We start from the raw sequence: 21,573 nt of genomic DNA, 5'->3' as shown, positions 1-21,573 counted from the left end.
CTTTTCCAGAATGTCATATAGTTGGAATCATAGGTATGTAGCCTTTTGGGATGGGCTTGTTTCACTTAGTAATATGTATTTAATCTCCCCCCATTGCTTTTTATTTTTTGACTTGTTAATTTTGATTTTTTTTAAATGTGGCTCCTAGAACATTTTAAATGACATATGCAGCTCACCTTATGTTTCTGTTGAACATTCCTCAGCTTGGCATGGGCAGTTTTTCTCAGCATGGCATCTTCCTGTCTTTCCAGTCACTCAAGTCCAAGCCTGGCTGTACTTGGTTTGCTGCAACCTAAACACACCAGCCTCCTTGCCTTCACACATACTAGAGTCCCTTCATTAGAGTTTTCTTTAACCCCCTCCCTCACCTGAAGACTAATTCATGCTCAGACCCAATTCAAATATGACATCTTCAGTGAAGCCTTTCTAAACTTCCATTGTACCTAAATCATTTTTTATAGCACATTCTACCTTATAATTTTTTTGTATGTGGCTGACTTTCTCTCCAGATTGTGAACTCTTTGAATTAGGCCCCATGTTTTGTTCATCTTTGGGTCCTCAATCCTTAGTACAGAGCCTGACACATGGCAGGCAATCAGAGATGTTAAGTTAATAAATGAATAAAACACAATTAATATATCCTCTAATAAGAGATAACATATTCACTTACAATCAAATAGCTTAGTAAAGAACCTCAAATGCCATAAATGAGGCTGTAAAATTCTATCAGCCAATAGCTAAAATTATTCACAAGCTAAAATTTGTATTTTCAAAGCAACACATTAATCAATAATATTTATAAAGTATATCACAATGAAAAGATGGTAAAGCAGCTCCTAATGGTTAATGACAGTGATTGGCCTGGAGATGTGGAAACTATCTATGGAAACTAGACGGTTAAAACAACCACATTCCGTATCCATTAAACGCTGACAGCCCAGACCCCACCAAAATAGAGGCAGTGAAACAGCCTTTGAAGTTGTTTTCAAAGGAAGCCACCAAGATGATTAAAGGGTTGGAAAATGAGATTTATGGGTAATGGCCACAGAAACGAAGACAATTTTGCCTAGGCAAGAGAAAAGGCCGAAGGGTGACTTAATAACCATTTTCAATCATTGTTATTATACAGAGGATGATGACCAGATGGTCTCCATTTTCAAAGAAAGAATATTGAAAATGGACTTAAGCTGCAGCATTAAAAAAAAAAAAAAAGGTCTAGTTTTAAACAAAAAACTCAATGGTTAAGAACTAGTATACAGCAAAGCAGACCTGGGGAGTATGTGGTGTAGCCATGTCTGAACTCATCTGTTATGCTGGGAAAGCAGTAAGTGGGTAGGGTGTGTTCAGGTCTTCAACAGTCCTTTGTTGAGGGCAAATTCTCAACTGGCTAGTCCTCAAATGAATCACGTAGCATACAACCACAGGAGTGGAAAAGAAAGAGATATGAAAATTGAAACACAGCACCCTCTGGTGTACATAGCTGTCTTTTAATCTAGGAAAATTTTTTTTTTTTTTTTGAGACGGAGTCTCGCTGTCGTCCAGGCTGGAGTGCAGTGGCACAATCTCGGCTCACTGCAAGCTCCGCCTCCCGGGTTCACGCCATTCTCCTGCCTCAGCCTCCTGAGTAGCTGGGACTACAGGCGCCCGCCACCTCACCCAGCTAATTTTTTGTATTTTTTAGTAGAGATGGGGTTTCACCATGTTAGCAGGATGGTCTCGATCTCCTGACCTCGTGATCCGCCCACCTCGGCCTCCCAAAGTGCTGGGATTACAGGCGTAAGCCACCGTGCCCGGCCAGAAAATTCTTGATATGTATCAGTATTTTTCAAAATGTAAGGTCCAAACCATGACAGAATCAGGAGAAACTTAGACAAGGCTGGTCTTAGGGTTTGTTTAATCACTACATCCATCTTTATCAAGCACCTACGATGCATTTCTCCCTGTTACCAGGAGGTACCAGGAAACCTGTTACACAAGCAACCTCAACTTCTGCCTATAGCAAACTTGGATACTTCCCAATCACCTTTTGAATGCTGAATTCAGACTCTGATACAACTAGCTGGCACATGACCATGCCATGCTGAGACATGATAATATCTGCCAGATAATGTGAATTTTGCCCTGTGTTCTGGAGTATATTACATATAAAAGTTAAGCAACACCTAAATGGGGGTGTTCCCTTAGACATTCTCCCTGCTATGTTGTGGTGTATACACCCTTCTTTACTGATCTCTGTCTCCCAAATCCCAGCCGGCCACTTTTTACATCCTCCTAGGCTTTATGCTGCAAAACCTTCCTCATATCCTTTTAAGTACAAAAGACATTCAATGAGCTCAAAAAGTTTGAGACCCAATCAAGAATCTTTTACAGCCCTCTCAGTATCTTTAGCCATCTTGGTGCCAGATGGGAACTTCATTCACATGATACATATACTTCCTTCATGTGACTCACCATTGCTAAGCAACTGGTATGTCCTAGGTGAATAAAACATATGCCCTGTGTCTGAGATTCACAGTGCAGTAGGGGAACATAGATAGATATGGGTGTAAATAGATCAGTTGAAGCATGAATTGAAGCTCAAGGCTTTACATGCTAAGAAGAGAGGAAAAAGGCAATGGAGACAGCAGACAAGAACTATCAAGACATCAGAGCAGAACTTATATCCTGTGAGAGCAGGACTTTTGCTAAAAACAAGTCTTAAAGGATGAAAAGAAGTTGTCCAGGCAGACGAGACAGGAATATGTAACATCCTAGGCATAAAGGTCCCAAGACATGTCACCTTTTGGAGAATGGTGCTACGTGGCACACTGTCCTCCGGTCCCAAAGGTCTCCTTGAAGAGACACGAAAATCCCACCTGAAGAACTGACCCTTGCAGATTATACATAGCACAGACCTAAATGACAACAAACAAGCAAACAAAAAACCCAATACAGACTAGGCACTGATCTGATGGAAGTGAGACAGGCTGGAGTAGCAAAGGGTCTGACTAAGAAGCTCAGGAGGAATTCCTCTGATACCCTTCTTATGCCCCCTCCCCAGCAACATCTAACAGCCTCACTTGGGCCCAACTCCCCTGTTGAACTGGTGGCACTGCACTGTAATTGTGGGTACAAGATTCCTCCCCCACAAGACTGTGGGCTGAAGCAAGAGCTCTACCTTTTTATTTCTATGCCTCTGACACCCAGCACATATGAAGCACAAGCAAAATTTGATGACTAAGCTAAGTAATTAGTTCATATGTGTGATTAGGGTTTGAAAGGGCAGAACCCTGGACCTATGATCCCAAATACCTTTCTCTATCTAGTTCACCTGGTTTTGCTCCTCCTCAGAAGCCATCTATCCTTACCTTGGTTCATGTTTTCCCATCTCTCCGTTTTATACACATAAACCAACTCCTACCCTCAAATCAGGGAAAAGGGACAGATATTCCTGTCCTCAAGTTAAGAGTGACCTACGTCAAAGTGAAAAACAACCAAGCCAAAGAGGTAACAGGGAACTGGCTTCTTGAGCACTCAGAAGAATTTGAGATTATTGCCTCGCGAGGGAAAAAGAGAAACCCAACCCGATTACAGTGTAAAAATAGGTCACTGCTTGAATACAGCCCTTTGGTTACTGGCTGCAAGCCCCTTTTTGCTTTTGACTCCAGTGTCACAAGAAAGTGGCAGCATAGTCTTAGAATAAGGGCTCCACAGCCAGCTGGCTGCTCGGCCTGGCCTTCCCGCTGGCATTCTAGAAGCAGCATGTAGGGCCAGGCACCTACTGGGGAGTTCAGTAAGCCTTTGTCACTGCTGACATGAAATACCAGAGTTGGTAAGTTTCTTTGGTTTTGTTTTGAACAAACTGGGAGATAGTTCAAGGTTGTCCTTGTAAATCTCTCTCACTTGCATTCAGCTATACGTTGTTTAGTAGGAAATGAGTACAGTTCAGCTAGTTCACTTATCCCCATGCCAAACCAGCGGGCAGCCTCTTTTCCATGAGAGACAGTTATAATTTTGAATTACTGTAACGCTGTACTTGCAGCAAACTCAGTGTGTGCCATGTATGTGCACACATGGCTGGGAGTAGGGGGGTAGTGCCAAAATGTTGGTTCTACGACAAACAACAACAACAACAAAACAAACAAACAAAAAGGCTGTGTATAGCTAAAAAAAAAAATGGCCAAGAAAAAGGTAGAATAGAAAATATGTTTTATTATCCTGATACCAAAGCCTGGCAGAGACACAACAAAAAAAGAGAATTTTAGACCAATATCCCTGATGAACATTGATGCAAAAATCCTCAATGCTGGCAAACTGAATCCAGCAGCACATCAAAAAGCTTATCCACCACGACCAAGTTGGCTTCAGCCCTGGGATGCAAGGCTGGTTCAACATATGCAAATCAATAAACATAATCCATCATATAAACAGAACCAAAGACAAAAACCACATGATTATCTCGATAGATGCAGAAAAGGCCTCTGACAAAATTCAACAACCCTTCATGCCAAAAACTCTCAAATAAATTAGGTATTGATGGGACATATCTCAAAATAACAAGAGCTATTTATGACAAACCCACAGCCAATATCATACTGAATGGGCAAAAACTGGAAGCATTCCCTTTGAAAACTGGCACAAGACAGGAATGCCCTCTCTCACCACTCCTATTCAACATAGTGTTGGAAGTTCTGGCCAGGGCAATCAGGCAGGAGAAGGAAATAAAGGGTATTCGATTAGGAAATGAGGAAGTCAAATTGTCCCTGTTTGCAGATGACATGATTGTATATCTAGAAAGCCCCATTATCTCAGCCCAAAACCTCCTTAAGCTAATAGGCAACTTCAGCAAAGTCTCAGGATACAAAATCAATGTGCAAAAATCACAAGCATTCTTGTACACCAATAACAGACAAACAGAGAGCCAAATCATGAGTGAACTCCCATTCACAATTGCTTCAAAGAGAATAAAATACCTAGGAATCCAACTTACAAAGGAAGTGAAGGACCTCTTCAAGGAGAACTACAAACCACTGCTCAATGAAATAAAAGAGGATACAAACAAATGGAAGAACATTCCATGCTCATGGGTTGGAAGAATCAATATCGTGAAGATGGCCATACTGCCCAAGGTAATTTATAGATTCAATGCCATCCCCATCAAACTACCAATGACTTTCTTCACAGAATTGGAAAAAACTACTTTAAAGTTCATATGGAACCAAAAAAGAGCCCGCATCACCAAGTCAATCCTAAGCCAAAAGAACAAAGCTGGAGGCATCACGCTACCTGACTTCAAACTATACTACAAAGCTACAGTAACCAAAACAGCATGGTACTGGTACCAAAACAGGGATATAGACCAATGGAACAGAACAGAGCCCTCAGAAATAATGCCACATATCTACAACTATCTGATCTTTGACAAACCTGACAAAAACAAGAAATGGGGAAAGGATTCCCTATTTAATAAATGGTGCTGGGAAAACTGGCCAGCCATATGTAGAAAGCTGAAACTGGATCCCTTCCTTACACCTTATACAAAAATTAATTCAAGATGGATTAAAGACTTAAATGTTAGACCTAAAACCATAAAAACCCTAGAAGAAAACCTAGGCAATACCATTCAGGACATAGGCATGGGCAAGGACTTCATGTCTAAAACACCAAAAGCAATGGCAACAAAAGCCAAAATTAACAAATGGGATCTAATTAAACTAAAGAGCTTCTGCACAGCAAAAGAAACTACCATCAGAGTGAACAGGCAACCTACACAATGGGAGACAATTTTTGCAATCTACTCATCTGACAAAGGGCTAATATCCAGAATCTACAATGAACTCAAACAAATTTACAAGAAAAAAACAACCCCCCCAATCAAAAAGTGGGCAAAGGATATGAACAGACACTTCTCAAAAGAAGACATTTATGCAGCCAAAAGACACATGAAAAAATGCTCATCATCACTGGCCATCAGAGAAATGCAAATCAAAACCACAATGAGGTACCATCTCACACCAGTTAGAATGGCCATCATTAAAAAGTCAGGAAACAACAGGTGCTGGAGAGGATGTGGAGAAATAGGAACACTTTTACACTGTTGGTGGGACTGTAAACTAGTTCAACCATTGTGGAAGTCAGTGTGGCGATTCCTCAGGGATCTAGAACTAAAAATGCCATTTGACCCAGCCATCCCATTACCGGGTATATACCCAAAGGATTATAAAACATGCTGCTATAAAGACACATGCACACGTATGTTTATTGCAGCACTATTCACAATAGCAAAGACTTGGAACCAACCCACATGTCCAACAATCATAGACTGGATTAAGAAAATGTGGCACATATACACCATGGAATACTATGCAGCCATAAAAAATGATGAGTTCATGTTCTTTGTAGGGACATGGATGAAGCTGGAAACCATCATTCTCAGCAAACTATCGCAAGGACAAAAAACCAAACACCACATGTTCTCACTCATAGGTGAGAACTGAACAATGAGAACACATGGACACAGGAAGGGGAACATCACACACCAGGGCCTGTTGTGGGGTAGAGGGAGGTGGGAGGGATAGCATTAGGAGATATACTTAATGTTAAATGAAGAGTTAATGGATGCAGCACACCAACATGGCACACGTATATATATGTAACAAACCTGCACGTTGTGCACATGTACCCTAAAACTTAAAGTATAATAAAAAAAGAAAATGTTTTATTAACAAACAGCATATTTTATAATGGCGGTGATCAATATTTATTAAACACAAGGTTCTAGAGGGCTCTTCTGGTAGGATAATTCTAAGAAAGAGGTTCCAGAATGTCAACTTACATATTCCCTTATAAAACACAGCCCTGGCTTACACAGTATCTGGTGTACATGTCTCTTCTCTCCAATAAACTATAAGATCTTTGAGGTAAGGGTTCAGTGCTGCACTGCTCAGCTACACTAATGGCGATGTGCACACAGTGAGCACTTGTTAAATACATCAATTACACTTTACCTGTAGTTTCTTGCTTACTACCAAAAAATAGGGGTCAATCATTATAAGCATTCCCATCCAACACCCAATTTGTTGCATGGAGAATGAACTTTAGTTTGGGTCCCTTGCTATTAAAGCACTCAATACCCATTATTTGTTTGCATTTATGTCGAACTCATAGATGCAGGATCTGAAAAGTTAAATGAAGCTTAACATAGGCATCCAAATAAAATTAATTAGAATTTATATCTCAAATCTTTCTAACAGAGTTTGAGTAACAAGACTCAACAGAAGGAAAACGGTAATAACAGAGACTAAGAGGGAAAAAAAAGGAAGGGAGCAGGGAGTGAAGGTGGGAGAAGAGAAGAAAGAAGGAAACGAAAGAGGGACAGAGGGTGGAAACATCTATCTAAGCAAGAGCTTCTTCCTCAAGTCAAAAATTTCTGCAAAAAACAAAATCTTTTTGGACAAATTTACATGATGCTTCTAACATCTCATTGTGAAAAATACAGGATAAAAACCTACAAATTCAGTATTTTTATCTAAATTTATATTTCACCAAAACAGCATAAATTTGAAAAATATTAATACATATATAGGCAAGACATTTCCTTACTTTGCAGAAATATGCTCACATAAACAATCCATTCCTTGCCAAAATAGAGCCCTTCCAACCCGTTCCCCAGCCTCCAAGGTAGGGTCTTGGTCCACGAGTTAGAATCACTAAAATACACAAAATATAAGGAAATGTATCAAGCACCATTTGGATTCTAAGATGCAAGTAAGAAACCTAATTTGAAAGGGCTTACATAATAGAGGTGGTTTGCTGGCACATGCAAATGGAAAGTTCAGCGGCTTCAGGTTGAGTTTGAGTCAGTTGCTCTATGATGAAAACAAGGGCTTTTTTTTTTTTTTTTGGTTGGGGGAGGGAGACGGAGTCTTGCTCTATCGCCCAGGCTGGAGTGCAGTGGCACGATCTCAGCTCACTGCAAGCTCCGCCTCCCGGGTTCACGCCATTCTCCTGCCTCAGCCTCCCGAGTAGCTGGGGCTATAGGCACCCACCACCATGCCCCATTAATTTTTTTTTTTTTTTTTTGCATTTTTAGTAGAGACGGGGTTTCACCATGTTAGCCAGGATGGTCTCGATCTCCTGACCTCGTGATCCGCCCACCTTGGCCTCCCAAAGTGCTGGTATTGCAGGCGTGAGCCACCGCGCCTGGCCAACAAGGGCCTATTTTCTTTCTTTCTACTTCGTTAACCACATCCTAGGGGTAGCTTCCCTTGTGACAGCAAGATAACTCCAGCAGCCCCAAGGTTCATGTCCCAAACATCCAGGAGGACACAGAGAGAGGGCCGTCTTGGAGGGTCTATCAGAAGACAGAAGAGGCTTCTTCCCAAAGTCCTCAGCAAGCATGCTGGTGGCCTGCACAGGTCACATGCCCAGCCATGAACAAACCTCTTAGCATGACTGCCACTGGGTTAATCACTGTACAACAGGTGTGGGGTTTACCTGACTGGGCTTAAACAATCAAGATCCATCCCTGGAGCTGGGGGTGGGACCAATCCCTCTTCTACCAGACGACAGAAACAAACACTCCCTGTTTCCTATGGAAGGGACTAGGGAGGGAGGGAGAAGAAACATTGTGAGAAGGGGAACAATTAGAATGTCCTCCACCCTTCACCTGGCACTGAATTTGACCCTGTGATTTCCAGTATCAAGGGCAAATATGGAAATGTATTTTAAGTGACACTATTTTTATCATTTAACAAAGACAAATGTTTATTCTTATACAGAGATAAATTCTTTTGAAGGGAAACCCAAGGCGAAGAATGTTTTGGAACTGTGTTTAAGAGAAAATAGGTAAAGCAGGAGGCTTAGTTTGGAAAGATGTAGTCACACTCAATAGGCCATTCCTTTTTTTTTTTTTTTTTTTTTTTTTTTTGAGACAGAGTCTTGCTCTGTTGCCCAGGCTGGAGTGCAGTGGCGCCATCTCAGCTCACCGTAACTTCTGCCTCCCAGGTTTAAGCGATTCTCCTGCCTCAGCCTTCCAAGTAGCTGTAACTGCATGTGCGTGCCACCACACCAGGCTAATTTTTGTATTTTTTAGTAGAGATGCGGGGTTTTGCCATGTTGGCCAGGCTGGTCAATAGGCCATTCCTATATGGATCCTCCAGAAGGCAGAGCAAGGGACAGTAAATCACAATCAAGTGAAGTTATTTTGGCAGAAGGCTGAGATGACATAGCTCAGATGCTTTCCCTTCAAATCATCGAACTTACTGCAAAGAGTAGTAACTCACGTATCTTAGAACCCCTTTTTTAATGTTTATTTTTGTAGGTACATGGTAGGTGTATATATTTATGGGTTACATGAGATATTTTGGTACAGGCATGCGATGCATAATAATCACATCAGGGTAAATGAGGAATTCATCGCCTCAAGTATTTATCCTTTGAATCATACTGTTACTTGTAAATGTACGATTATTTTCTACAATAGTCACCCTGTTGTGCTGGCAAATACTAGGTCTTATTCAATTTTTTTGTACCCACGAACCATCCCTATTTCCCCCCCGTCACCCACCCTACTACCTTTCCCAGCCTCTGGTAACCATCCTTCTACTCTGTATCTCGATGAGTTCAATTCTTTTAATTTTTAGCTCCAACAAGTAACTGAGAACACGCAAAGTTTGTCTTTCTGCTCCTGGCTTATTTCACTTAACATAATGACCTCCAGTTCTATCCATGTTGTTGCAAATGACAGGATCTCATTCTTTTTTATGGTTGAATAGTACTTCATTGTGTAAATGTACCACATTTTTCTTCATCCATTCATCTGCTGATGGGCACATAGGTTGCTTCCAAATCTTGGCTATTGTGAATAGTGCTACAACAAACATGAGCGTGCAGGTATCTCTTTGATATACTAATTTCCTTTTTTGGGGGTATATACCCAGCAGTGGGATGGCTGGATCTTATGATAGCTCTATTTTTAGTTTTTAGAGGAACCTCCAAACTGTTCTCCACTGTGAGAAATTACATTCCCACCAACAGTGTACAAGGTGTCCCTCTTCTCCATATCCTCACCAGCATTTGTTATTTATTGCCTGCCTTTTGGATAAAGGTCATTTTAACTGGGGTGAGGTGATATCTCATTGTAGTTTTGATTTGCATTTCTCTGATAAATGATGCTGAGTACTTTTTCCTATGCCTGTTTGCCATTTGTATGTCTTCTTCTGAGAAATGTCTATTCAAATCCCTTGCCCATTTTTAATGGATTAGATTTTTTTCCTATCGAGTTGTTTGAGCTCTTTATATATTCTGATTATTAATCCCTTGTCAGAAAGGTAGTTTGCAAATATTTTCTCCCATGTTGTAGGTTGTCCCTTCACTTTATTAATTGTTCCCCTTGCTGTGCAGAAGCTTTTTAACTTGATGTGATTCCATTTGTTCATTTTTGCTTTGGTTGCCTGTGCTTGTCCAGGTATTACTCAAGAAATCTTTGCCCACTTCTGTTTCATGGGTCTATGTGTCTGTTTTTATGCCAATATCATGCTGTTTTGGTTACTATAACTCTGTGTATAATTTGAAGTTAGGTAATGTGATTCTTCCAGTTTTGTTCTTTTTGCTCTGGATAGCTTTGGTTATTCTGGGTTGTTTGTGGTTCCAATATAAATTTTTGAATTGTTTTCTCTATTTCTGTGAAGAATGTCATTCATATTTTGATAGAGATTGCATTGACTCTGTAGATTGCTTTGGGTAGTATGAACATTTTAACAATATTCTTCCAATCCACAAGTTAGACCCCTTATGTATCATATTTATAAAAGTAAGCTCAAACACTTTAAAATCATGACCTCTAGAGTGTTTTAAATTATTATCAGATTATCCTCTAGGAGTGTGTGTGTGTATGTACATGTGTGTACCTGTCATTATTTCAAATTTTAAAATATTTGAGTGCTACTAGATGCTCAGCTCTAAGAGACAGGGTACAAGGAGGAAGAGTTCAAAACTATAGTGTCTCTGCCCTCAAGAAGTGTAACAACTACTACTACCATCAACTGGATAAAATTATAGGATGTCAGGCACTGTGCTTTACATTTATTTTCTCATTTAATTTGATCCTCACAATAACCCTATGAGCTAAATATCAACTTGATTTTCCAAATTGGGAAACCAAGGCTTGAATGGCTAAGTCACTTGACTCAGTCACACATGCAACAGGCAACAGCTAGGATTCAAAGCCAGGTATTCCCAATTCTAAAGCCTAGATTCTTAACCACAGCACATCTGGCTGACAAGAAAACACAAACATCCATTAAGGGTGAGCAGTAGAAAGAGTATATTTACAGTGAAGAGCTAAGCCCTGAGATGTGGAATAAAGTAGCTTAGGAGAAATCAAATAATGCAAATAGGGTGAGGAGGAGCCACATACACAGCTGTTAGCTTTGTGAACCCTGTCAACACTGATGCCTAACTGATCATCACAATCTGTGTGCTGGCCTCTGACCTATGACCTACTAGTGTACTATGTCTTTAGCCACTGACAGAATGGAAAACCAACGACGTTTCGACAGGCCTTAAGACCTTTCAAAGTTATCTCCAAGGATGGAATCAGCTCTTTCCCTGATGTGGACAGACTTTTATTCTGTTCTAGAGATAAGGCCATATATGGAGGAAGTTTGAAATCCTCTGGCCAAATACTAGATAGTACTTCCATTGTTTAATAATTAAATGATTTTTATAACCCTATCCCTAAGAGCATATGGCAATTGTCTTTGCCCACAGGATCAATTGTCACTAAACTTTTAGCTTGGTGGAAAAAGCTAGATGTCTTATAATGTCTGAACAAAATGTAATACCACTTCCTCTGTGCATGTCTCCATGTACCAGAAAGTCATGGGTCTAAGTGGATGTGGTGTCCCTCTCATGCCTCAGCAGTCCCTTTACAAAGCAGCAGACTTCTGGGTACCCAGGTCGGGGCAGACCTCCCAACCTTCAGGGTATGCTTCTAGGTTCCCAGTGCTCCAAGAGAGGGAGAAATATTTCCTCTATAAAATAATGGGTACTCAGAAGTGTATGGGATTTCCCTTTGCTTCCATGAAATTAGGAGAAAGCACCAACACTTTCTAGTAATTCCTCAGTGAATAGGATGTGCTACCAGCCCAGCATCAATAGGGCTTCTCTTCATTCTCAAGAAGTGTAATGGTGACATGGCTGCCTGGAATTAAGATTGCCACTATCAAGGTAATAAGAAACAGTTCCATTTTTCCCCATGAGCCAATTATTATCAGGGTCACATCTGGAACCTTGGCTTCATTTTCCCGATTCAATCCATATTTGAATAACCACTATGGACCAGGTTCTATACTAACATCTCACTGACTCAAACAATCTTAGGAAATGGATATTTCTGCCTTACCTATGTGGAAGCTAAATAAAGCTCAGGAAAGTTATATCCTTTGTTACAGAGCTGGACAATCATAGTTGGATACCAGACTGAATCTCCTGACAGTACGTTCTGGGCTGACTCCACTAGGTGCCACTGACCCCCCTAGTGCTGAGGTTTGGGGCCTTATAAAATTATTATTATAATAACAATACATGGGATTTCAATGGTCATCCTCATACTCAAGCTCTTACTCTACTCTCAAAGGAGAAAGAATATATCATGTTAAAGGGGGCTATTAGAAGGCAAATGTGGTAAGTGCTGCAATGAATGGACACAAGCAGTTTAGAAACCCTATGGTGAGGATCAACTCTGACTGGGGTGAGGATAAAGGAAAACTTAAGAGATGTGAAGCCATCCACTGGGGAGGAGATGCTTTTGAGGTTAACAAAAGCTCTTAAACACACAGTTGGAAGCAGGCAAACACAAAGGGATTCGTGGACCACCCCTTACATCAGGGTTTCTCAATCTTTTTATTGACATTTAGGACTAGATAATTCTATGTGCTGGGGGGTTGTCTTGTAAATTGCAGGATATTTAGTAACATCCCTGACTAGATGCCCACTAGATCCCAGTAGAGCACACTGTCCCCAGGTCATGACAACCAAAAAGTCTCCAGACACTGCCAAATATCCCCTAGGGGACAGTCATCCCTAGTTGAGAACCAGTGCCTTTGGTGAAGATGTGCCACAAACTGGGGATTGGCTAAATGTGGAGGCTGGGGAGGTGCAGATTAAGAACAGGAAGCCATGAACCAGATAGGAAAGAGGGACAGATGTGTGACTCAAGTCCTCTCAGCAACTCCCTCAGGTATGGACTCTGACTACCTTAAAGCAAACGGAGGGCCAGGCACAGTAGCTCACGCCTGTAATCCTACCACTTTGGGAGGCTGAGCCAACAGGATCACTTGAGCCCAGGAGTTCAAGACTAGCCTGGGCAATAGAGTAAGGAAGGCCCTGTATCTATTTTTTGAAAAACACATATTTAAAAAAAGACAAATGGAAGCAAATGAGATCTCATGATGAGGGCCCTTTGATAAATGTCCAGTAGGACCCTGATTGGGAGTAGGATATTTATAAGTGGAGAGGATGGATTCTAGACCCAGGCAGCTTGGAACAGAAAAACCCTTACTCTCTTTCTCCTTTCAGTAAATCAAAGAAAGAGAAGACAACCAGGGGGAATGCTAATAGAATAGTCATAATGAACCTGGAATTCCCACGCCTATTTGGGAGGATTGGAGGGGAACTGAATAAGGAGAAATACTGATGTGTGTTGTGTCTGTGACTGCAGTGCCATCCTTACCTTCTTGGGCCGTCTCCTATTCCCTCACCTCTCACCCTTGGAAGGGTTTTGGCCCAGGAAAAGCAAAAGGAGTTGGGATACTTAGTTCTGGGAGGGAGGAAGGAAAGAAAAGAAGGGAGTAAAGATGAGAGAATTCTGAGGTTCAAAAGAGATCTACTGACAGTGTTCACAAAAAGGACCATGTTTCCCAGTAAAAAGAAAGCAAAGTAAAGCTGAGGCTGGGGATGGGGGTTGAGGAAAGGGAAGGGGCCTACAAGTAAATGTTTACAAAATGCCCACTGAGTGTCAATTCTGGGCAAGGCACATTGCATGAGTCACCACCTTCAATTTTCACAGCATCATGTAATACCTATGTATGAAGTAGTTATAACAAGCTCCTTTCTATAGAGAAGGAAAGTGAAGTTCAGAGGCATCTTCACAGACTGAGGGGCCTCCCAGCGTGGCCAGGGGCTCCGGGCTTGTTTGGCAGACTCCTCCATGCTGTGCCTCCTCACACTTCAGCACCCACAGCCTCTTGCCCCATGCAAGCTGTAGCTGCCTGCTTGTCTGTTTGCTCTGCAAGATTAGACTGTCAGGGGCTGTATTTTGAGTTCTGTGACTCTAGCATTTCCTTATGTGCCAGGCACAGGCCCCAGTGATACAAAGAAGGGAGCAAGAGTTAACACTGACGTGAACAAAGGACCCGCGGAGGCCCAGCTGTGTGAATTTACAGCCGAACTAATGAGCACACGCAGTTACATAACTGCCTCTCCTGCTCTGCTCCTATGCTCAGCAGCCACTAGAGGAAAGCAGGGCAGTCTTTCTTTTCCTGTGCTATATATAATTCCAACTGTTTGGGCAGGGAAGCGTGCTACAGCTCCACAGCTCAGTTACATTAGACCTTAATTTTTTCTTAAAAACCTAGCAATTTCTACCAGTGATGCCACAAAGATAATAATACAGTAATCTTAAGATTGAGATACTTTACCCACATTTCCTGCACTTTTCTACCTTGGAAACTCATTATTTCTGGTACCAGTTTGAGAAGCAGCAAGCAAGGAAAGGGTGAAAATGTGAGATGATGAAGAGACAGCTTGCAACATTCCATAATTACAGCCTTCAATGCTGGAACCTCAAGTCTCCAATATCAAATGGAACAGTACTTCCCCTTGGTAACTAACTAGGAGCTGATCCATTAACCAGGAATACATTTTTGATATAGAGTAGGCCAGGTTTGTTTCTGGTTCTTTTGCATCTCGTTTCCTAGGCCCTAACCCCAGACTCCATGACCTCATGATGGTAGAATGAATGCTGCATAAAGAGAATCATTCATTTCTCCTGGGACTTCACTGAAGATGGTTTTTGCTTAGTAAGCCTCTTCTTCAGATATAATACTAAAAGGTATGTTTTCTGAGACCTATTAAAGCACACATTTACTAAAACTTACATTAAGTTCATGTCAGTCCTAAAAAGTTCTCTAATTTCTGAAAGCCATAGTCTGTTATTCTAATGTGAATTGTTACGCACACATACACACACCTTGAACATTTTAAAATTACATTTATTTAAGCATACTCACTCACACATACTTTTTGCCAATTTGGTTGGGCTTTCTCCTAAACCAATTCTTCTAAAATGGTGAGATTTTAACAAATAAAATGATACAGCTGATGTTTTCATAGGGTAATAGGTTAAGAAGAAAAAAATCCAGGCTTTTGAAATATTAATTGTATTAGCATTAATACTAATACCTAGGCCAGGTGCAGTGGCTCACACCTGTAATCCCAGCACTTTGGGAGGCTGAGGCGGGTGGAACACTTGAGGTCAGGAGTTTAAGACCAGCCTGGCCAACATGAGGAAACCCCATCTCTACTAAAAATACAAAAATTAGCCAGGCGTCGTGGCACATGCCTGTAATCCCAGCTACTCGGAAGGCCGAAGCAGGAGAATCACTTGAACCCAGGAGGTGGAGGTTGCAGTGAGCCGAGACTGTGCCACTGCACTCCAGCCTGAGGGACAGAGCAAGACTCCATCTGAAAAAAAAACAACAACAACAACAACAAAAAAAAACTAATATCTAAATATTAGCAGTACTATGATTTATAGACATGAACTCTTATAAAGAGTATGTACATGGCTGGGCATGGTGGCTCACACCTGTAATCCTGGCACTATGGGAGGGTAAGGCTGGCAGATTGCTTGAGTCTAGGAGTTTGAGACCAGCCTGGACAATATGGCAAAACCTTGTCTCTACAAAAAGACAAAAATTAGCTGGGCATTGTGGCGTGCACCTCATGCCTGCAGTTCCAGCTACTCGGCAGGGCTGAGACAGAAGGATTGCCTGAACCCAGGAGGTCGAGGCTGCAGTGAGCCAAGATCATACCACCGCACTCCAGCCTGGGTGACAGAGGGAGAACCTGTTTCAAAAAAGAAAAAAAAGAGTACATACACATTTTGAGAGACTTGCTTAATACTGGGCAGCTTAGTTATAGCAAGTACTAGTCAAGGGTGGCATGTCACTGTGTTCAGAGTTGGATGAACCTGGGTTCTAATCTGGACTCAGCTACTTCCTAGTGTAGGTCATTTGGGTCTTGGGCAAAGTATTGAACCTCCCAAACCTCAGTTCTCGTTTGCACAATGGAAATCATCTGAATACAGACAAGATAGGGCCCACTATAAAAATTAAACAAGATAGTCTGTGTGGAAGTGTCTTTAACAGGCATTAAGTGCCTGTTAAGTGTCTTTAACAGGAGAATTAAGTAGCAGGTTCAGGCTTTTTGCCTCCTTCCTCTTCCCCTCCACTCCCCGGTGACCAACTTGCACGCTGAGTAAGGTTTCGCAGCACCATCCCTCTCCTGTGGCTTGTAAACCTCTGCAGTAACTTCAGCAATCTACACTGCCTGCACTCTGCCCTCCCTGTATGCTCCTCTGAATCACAACCATATTTGCCTTTCTAGAACACATATCAGTCTTCAGTGATTCCCTGCAGGACAAAGTCTGCCCACTTCAGCCTAGTATCATGGTCCTGTCTTAGTCTGGTCCAACCCACCCTTTCTGAACGGTTCCTTACAAACCCACATCTTCCTACCTCAACTCTGCCTAGGCCATTCCCCTGCTTCAAGCTCTTACAGAGCTCCCATGGCCTACAGTATAAATTCCTAACCGTTTCAGGTGGCATTTGAGGCCCATGGTATCAGGTCCCTGCGCCTCTCCAGTTTCACTGTCTGCTACTAGTTTCCCTCCTTATACTTTACACCCAAGCATAAATCTACTTATAGTACCTGAAACCCCATGCTGGGTCATCACTCTTCAGCTTTACATATACTCCTCTCTTTGACAAGAATACTCTTCTCATCCATTCGGCAAACTCTTCAACAGACTTCAAACCTCTCTCAAATGCCTCTACTTCTGTGGTACAGTCTGTCCAGAACTGTGTCTTGTACGTTTTTCTACTACTTTGCACCTGTGCCCGTCATACAATGATTTCTCAGGTTTTTTTTTTTTTGTAATTCACTGACCATTATTAATGTCTTCTCTGCTAAAAGTATAACAACACTCAGCTTTGCACAGAGCAGTTACTTGGGAAATGTTTGCATTGCTGAACAGAGGCAGCTTCCAATCTCATGGGAACATCAGATGAAATGCAGAGGATACATGCTATACAACACAGTCAAGAGGACTGAAAGCAGGCAGCAGCAGAATTCCACAATATTCCTGTTTAAAATGTTAAAATGTTGGTGGCTGCCAGAGCTCAGGAAAAGAAAAATTTTTTATGTGGTTATAGCTCACTCTAACGAGTCAATTACATTGACCTAAAGCCCATGGAGCTCAAAACTGTATTTCTCTCCCCAAAACCTCATTCTTTTATAAAGCTCCCTCCTCTGTGGAATGAATGTGGGCAATCGCTTTTGCAGTTTTTGACGATGCCAGTTTATGGCTATGTTTTTCTGTTCACTGAACTGGCTCATTTCTTCAGGAGAACAAACTGTTCTCCACTGAAGCAGGAATTGGCTGGGTTCTAACAAAAAGATTTTTCCCCCCTGACAGTGTTTTTGCAAAAGACCCAAGTCAATTTATAGCCAAGTAACAAAAGGTCAGAAAGGTTAGTCAAGCAATGGGCGTAATTCCTGTGTGTCACAGCCAATAAAGGAAATGGGTGGGAATAAATAGTATGCAATTTTAACCTGAAATTATTTGTGCAAAACTATTCTTGTAAACTATACAAAATTACCCATGACTTCCACTATAAAGGATTTCTCACTCTGATTTTTTTAAAGGCACATTTACTTTGGAAGAACTGAGATGACCTCAAATTCCTCAATTCACAAATGGAAAATGTTAAAAACTTTCTTCACACTAATATAAGAAAAACTTGGTCATTGTTTTGCAGCCCTGAAACAGAAATGTTCACATTAAAAAAAAAACTCATAGTTAAGTCACAATTAAATACAATTTGCATGACTGAATTTAAAATCAATTGCAAAATTCCCTTGCCAAAAGGGAAACAATATTGACCAAAAGGATAGGCCAAGAAAAGACCCTACAAAAGTGACCGTTCATCTGTTTTAACCATGCTAAAAGTACAACAAACTACTGCATTATTCAGTGAGCATAAGAACAAGAAAAGCCTGCCTTTAAAGCAGACATGAAGAACTGACATCACCAGCCAAGCAAGCGGAAGGCAGATGAGTAATAGCCTGCACTGGGCGGCCAACCAGGCCCAGGCCCATGAGTCTGTGGAGTAAGAAAGCCTTTCAGATATCAAGGCCATTGGGAGGCCTCCTTCCCCCAGTTTTCCAATACAAAGTCTAATCTACTCACCATTTAAAACAATCTTAGCATCCAAAAGATGAATGGTTAAATAGAACCCTGTCACCATTCAGACAAGATGGTCTAAACCCATTTCTCCCCCCACCTCCTTGTAAGCACAACTGTAAATCCTGAAAATAACACAAAAGGCAACCAAAGGAGAAGTCCGAAAGAAAAAGGAAGGTAAATTACTTAGGGACCCAGGATTGGAGGAACAACATAGCAGCACATCTTATGACCACACCCCCACTCAATAGAAGAAGGTGGCAGAGGGTGTTTCCCAACCCCCAACCTAGCAACAGAGGGCAGCAGAGGATTGAATGGGAGTTCTGCCGACAATACCAGGCCAGCTGGAAGCACCAACAAGGGGGATAGCTCAGGACCCCACTAACAATAAAGCAGTCTGGGGCAACACTTTTTCCCCCGACTACAGGGCCCCCAGGAAGCAAGCTTCATCCCAGCAGGATGGAGACTCCCTCCTCTACCTAGATATCAGGCAGCATGGCCCTGGGGAAACTCCTTACCCCCATCAGACAGCACCAACAGGGACTACTGGGAGCCGCGGCAGCACCAGATAAACCAAGTGGACCAAAAGAGTACTGCAAAGGCTCTGAAAAGTAAATCATCGTTGGAATCACAAGAGTAAATCCCAACTCACATGCTAAATCTAAACACTGTGACTGCCTGCTAAAATGGAAGATTTAAATAGGACCCAGACTCTAATAGACAAAATGTCCAAAGTAGATTTAAAAAAATCACCTGTTGGCCAGGCGTGGTAGCTCACGTCTGTAATCCCAGTACTTTCGGAGGCCGAGATGGGTTAATCATTTGAGGCCAGGAGTTCGAGACCAACCTCGGCAACACGGCAAAACCATGAAGATGGACTGAAAACAGACAGAACCTCCAGCACTTATGAAACAATAGCAAAAGATCCAATATTCATATTATCAGAGTCACAGGAGAGAATAAAAAGAAGGGCTGAAAGAGTATTCAAAAAGATAATGACTGAAAATTCCCCAAATTTGCTGAAGGATGTAAACCTAGATTCAGAAGGTGAACATATCCCAAATAGGATAAACTCAAAGAAATCCACACCAAGACACATCTAACTTATATTTCTGTAAATTAAAGACAAAGAATAACTCTTGAAAGCAGAGAAAAACAACATACTACCTATAAGGGAACACCAATTCAAGCGACAACAGGTTTCTTATCTAAAACCATGGAGGCCTGGCTGGGCATGCTAGCTCACGCCTGTAATCCCATGACTTTGGGAGGCCAAGGCAGGCAGATCATTTGAGGTTGGGAGTTTGAGACCAGCTTGGCCAACATGGTGAAACCCCGTCTCTATTAAAAGTAAAAAATAATAAAATAACAAAATTACAAAATAAAACCATGGAGGCCAGAAGGAAGCGGCACAACATTTTTATGGTTAAAGGAAGTTTTTCAGACAGAAAGGAAATGATTAAAAGAATTCTGAAGCATCAAAAGGGAACAGAAAACAACAGAAAAGGCAGAAATATGGGGAGATATATATATATATATATATATATATATATATATATATATAATCCTCCTGTAGTCCCAGCTATTTGGGAGGCAAAAGCAGGAATATTGCTTGAGTCCAGAAGTTCACTTCTACCCTGGGCAACATAGCAAGAGTCTGTGTCTTAAAAAAATTAAAAATTAAAAGGGGGAATGTAAAGGGACCTGAATGGAAGTCAGGTTTCCACATTTCACTCAAAGCGGTAAAATGCTGATCATAGTAGACTACAGTAAGTCACATAGGTATACTGTAATACTCAGAGCAACTGCTAAGAAAATGATACAAAGAAATACACTAAAAAAAACTATTAGAAAGTCAAGATAAAAACCTCTCAAAATGTTCAAGTAACCAAGAGAAAGACAAGAAAAGAAACAGTAAATAATAAATGGCAGATTAAAGCTCTAATATGTCAATAATTAGCTTAAAGGTAAATGATCTAAATACACCAGCTAAAAGGCAGAGACTGGCAGAGTAGAATAAAAATACAACCCAACTATATGCTGTTCACAAAAACTCACTTCAAATTCAACAAAATAGTTAAGCTAAAAGTAGAGTACTGTCTATAGAATAGAATAGCAATGCCTATTTTAAATTATGCTTAGCATTTTTGATACAGAAAAATATTTGGATTATGTAAGACATGATAAATAAATACATAAATATCCTAAAAGTGATATAATATATATATATATATATATAACATGGCTTTACACTGTATGTAAGCAATTTCTAAATAAATACCTAAAAGGAAAGATATCAAGATATCACTATCTTCATTATTCTTTCCTATGTTTTTCAGATTATCTACAATAAGAAAGAATGGCTTTTATAATTTTAAAAATGTTGTTTTTTCCAAGTAAAGCAGTCTATTCAAGATAACTGTATTGCTGCCTAGGGAGGAGGAAATAATCTTTATCATTGCTAGCCACCATTAATGTGGATCTTTCTACTGATGAGTTGGCTGTCTATACCTGCCTTACCCTCCAAAAGACCAGAGGCACAGGGCAGAAGGCCTGAAAGACCAGGAAATGTCCTCTTTTCAAACTTTGGGTATGGGATCCAGAGAGGAGGGGCTGGGAGTGGGAAATGAGAAGTTAGGGAGCAGAGGGATAGGGGACAGGGGGTAGAGAGAAGACAGTACAGACAGCAGAGCAGGACTACTGGATGCCTGCCTCACTTCTAGTGGTTTCCAGAGTCATTGCTCTACGTCTTCTTAGGCCTCGCCACTGAGCTAAGTTTCTGTGTTTTCTTAATCCATCACCTGAGACCATGTGAGTACGTCTTAGTCCCCTGTGGCCCAACAGAGCCAAACCCAGGTATCATCCCGCCATGCTGGTGGCCACAGCCCAGAAAAGGAAAGTCTTCCATTTTATACTGCCAAGTAAGTCTAACTCTAACATGCCCATCTTCTTTTATTTTTCAGTTTCTCTCTAACTTTATCCAGCAGTCTTGTGACAGCCTTCCTACCATATAACATGCCCAATCCCTTTTCTGGCATTTTAAGTAAGAAATTCTAAAGTAATCT

At 41.2% G+C, this 21,573-nt stretch overlaps 1 protein-coding gene across 26 annotated transcripts in view; it reads right to left on the bottom strand.

Moving 5' to 3' along the window:
• ZHX3 (zinc fingers and homeoboxes 3) overlaps nt 1-21,573 on the bottom strand; it is a 145,026-nt gene that overhangs the window by 52,371 nt on the left and 71,082 nt on the right. Inside the window, exon 1 of one of the 26 annotated variants that reach the window (XM_055265873.2) lies at nt 8,476-11,468. The exons of the other annotated variants lie outside the window; for them this stretch is intronic. The gene's annotated coding sequence lies outside the window, so the exon portion shown is untranslated. Of the gene's footprint in view, nt 1-8,475; nt 11,469-21,573 lie in introns of those variants that run through there. 26 annotated transcript variants of the gene reach the window in all.

Source organism: Symphalangus syndactylus, chromosome 24, assembly GCF_028878055.3.
Source record: "Symphalangus syndactylus isolate Jambi chromosome 24, NHGRI_mSymSyn1-v2.1_pri, whole genome shotgun sequence".
In the NCBI taxonomy this organism is placed as follows: Eukaryota; Metazoa; Chordata; class Mammalia; order Primates; family Hylobatidae; genus Symphalangus; species Symphalangus syndactylus.
This window is presented reverse-complemented; position numbering and strand designations above follow the sequence as displayed.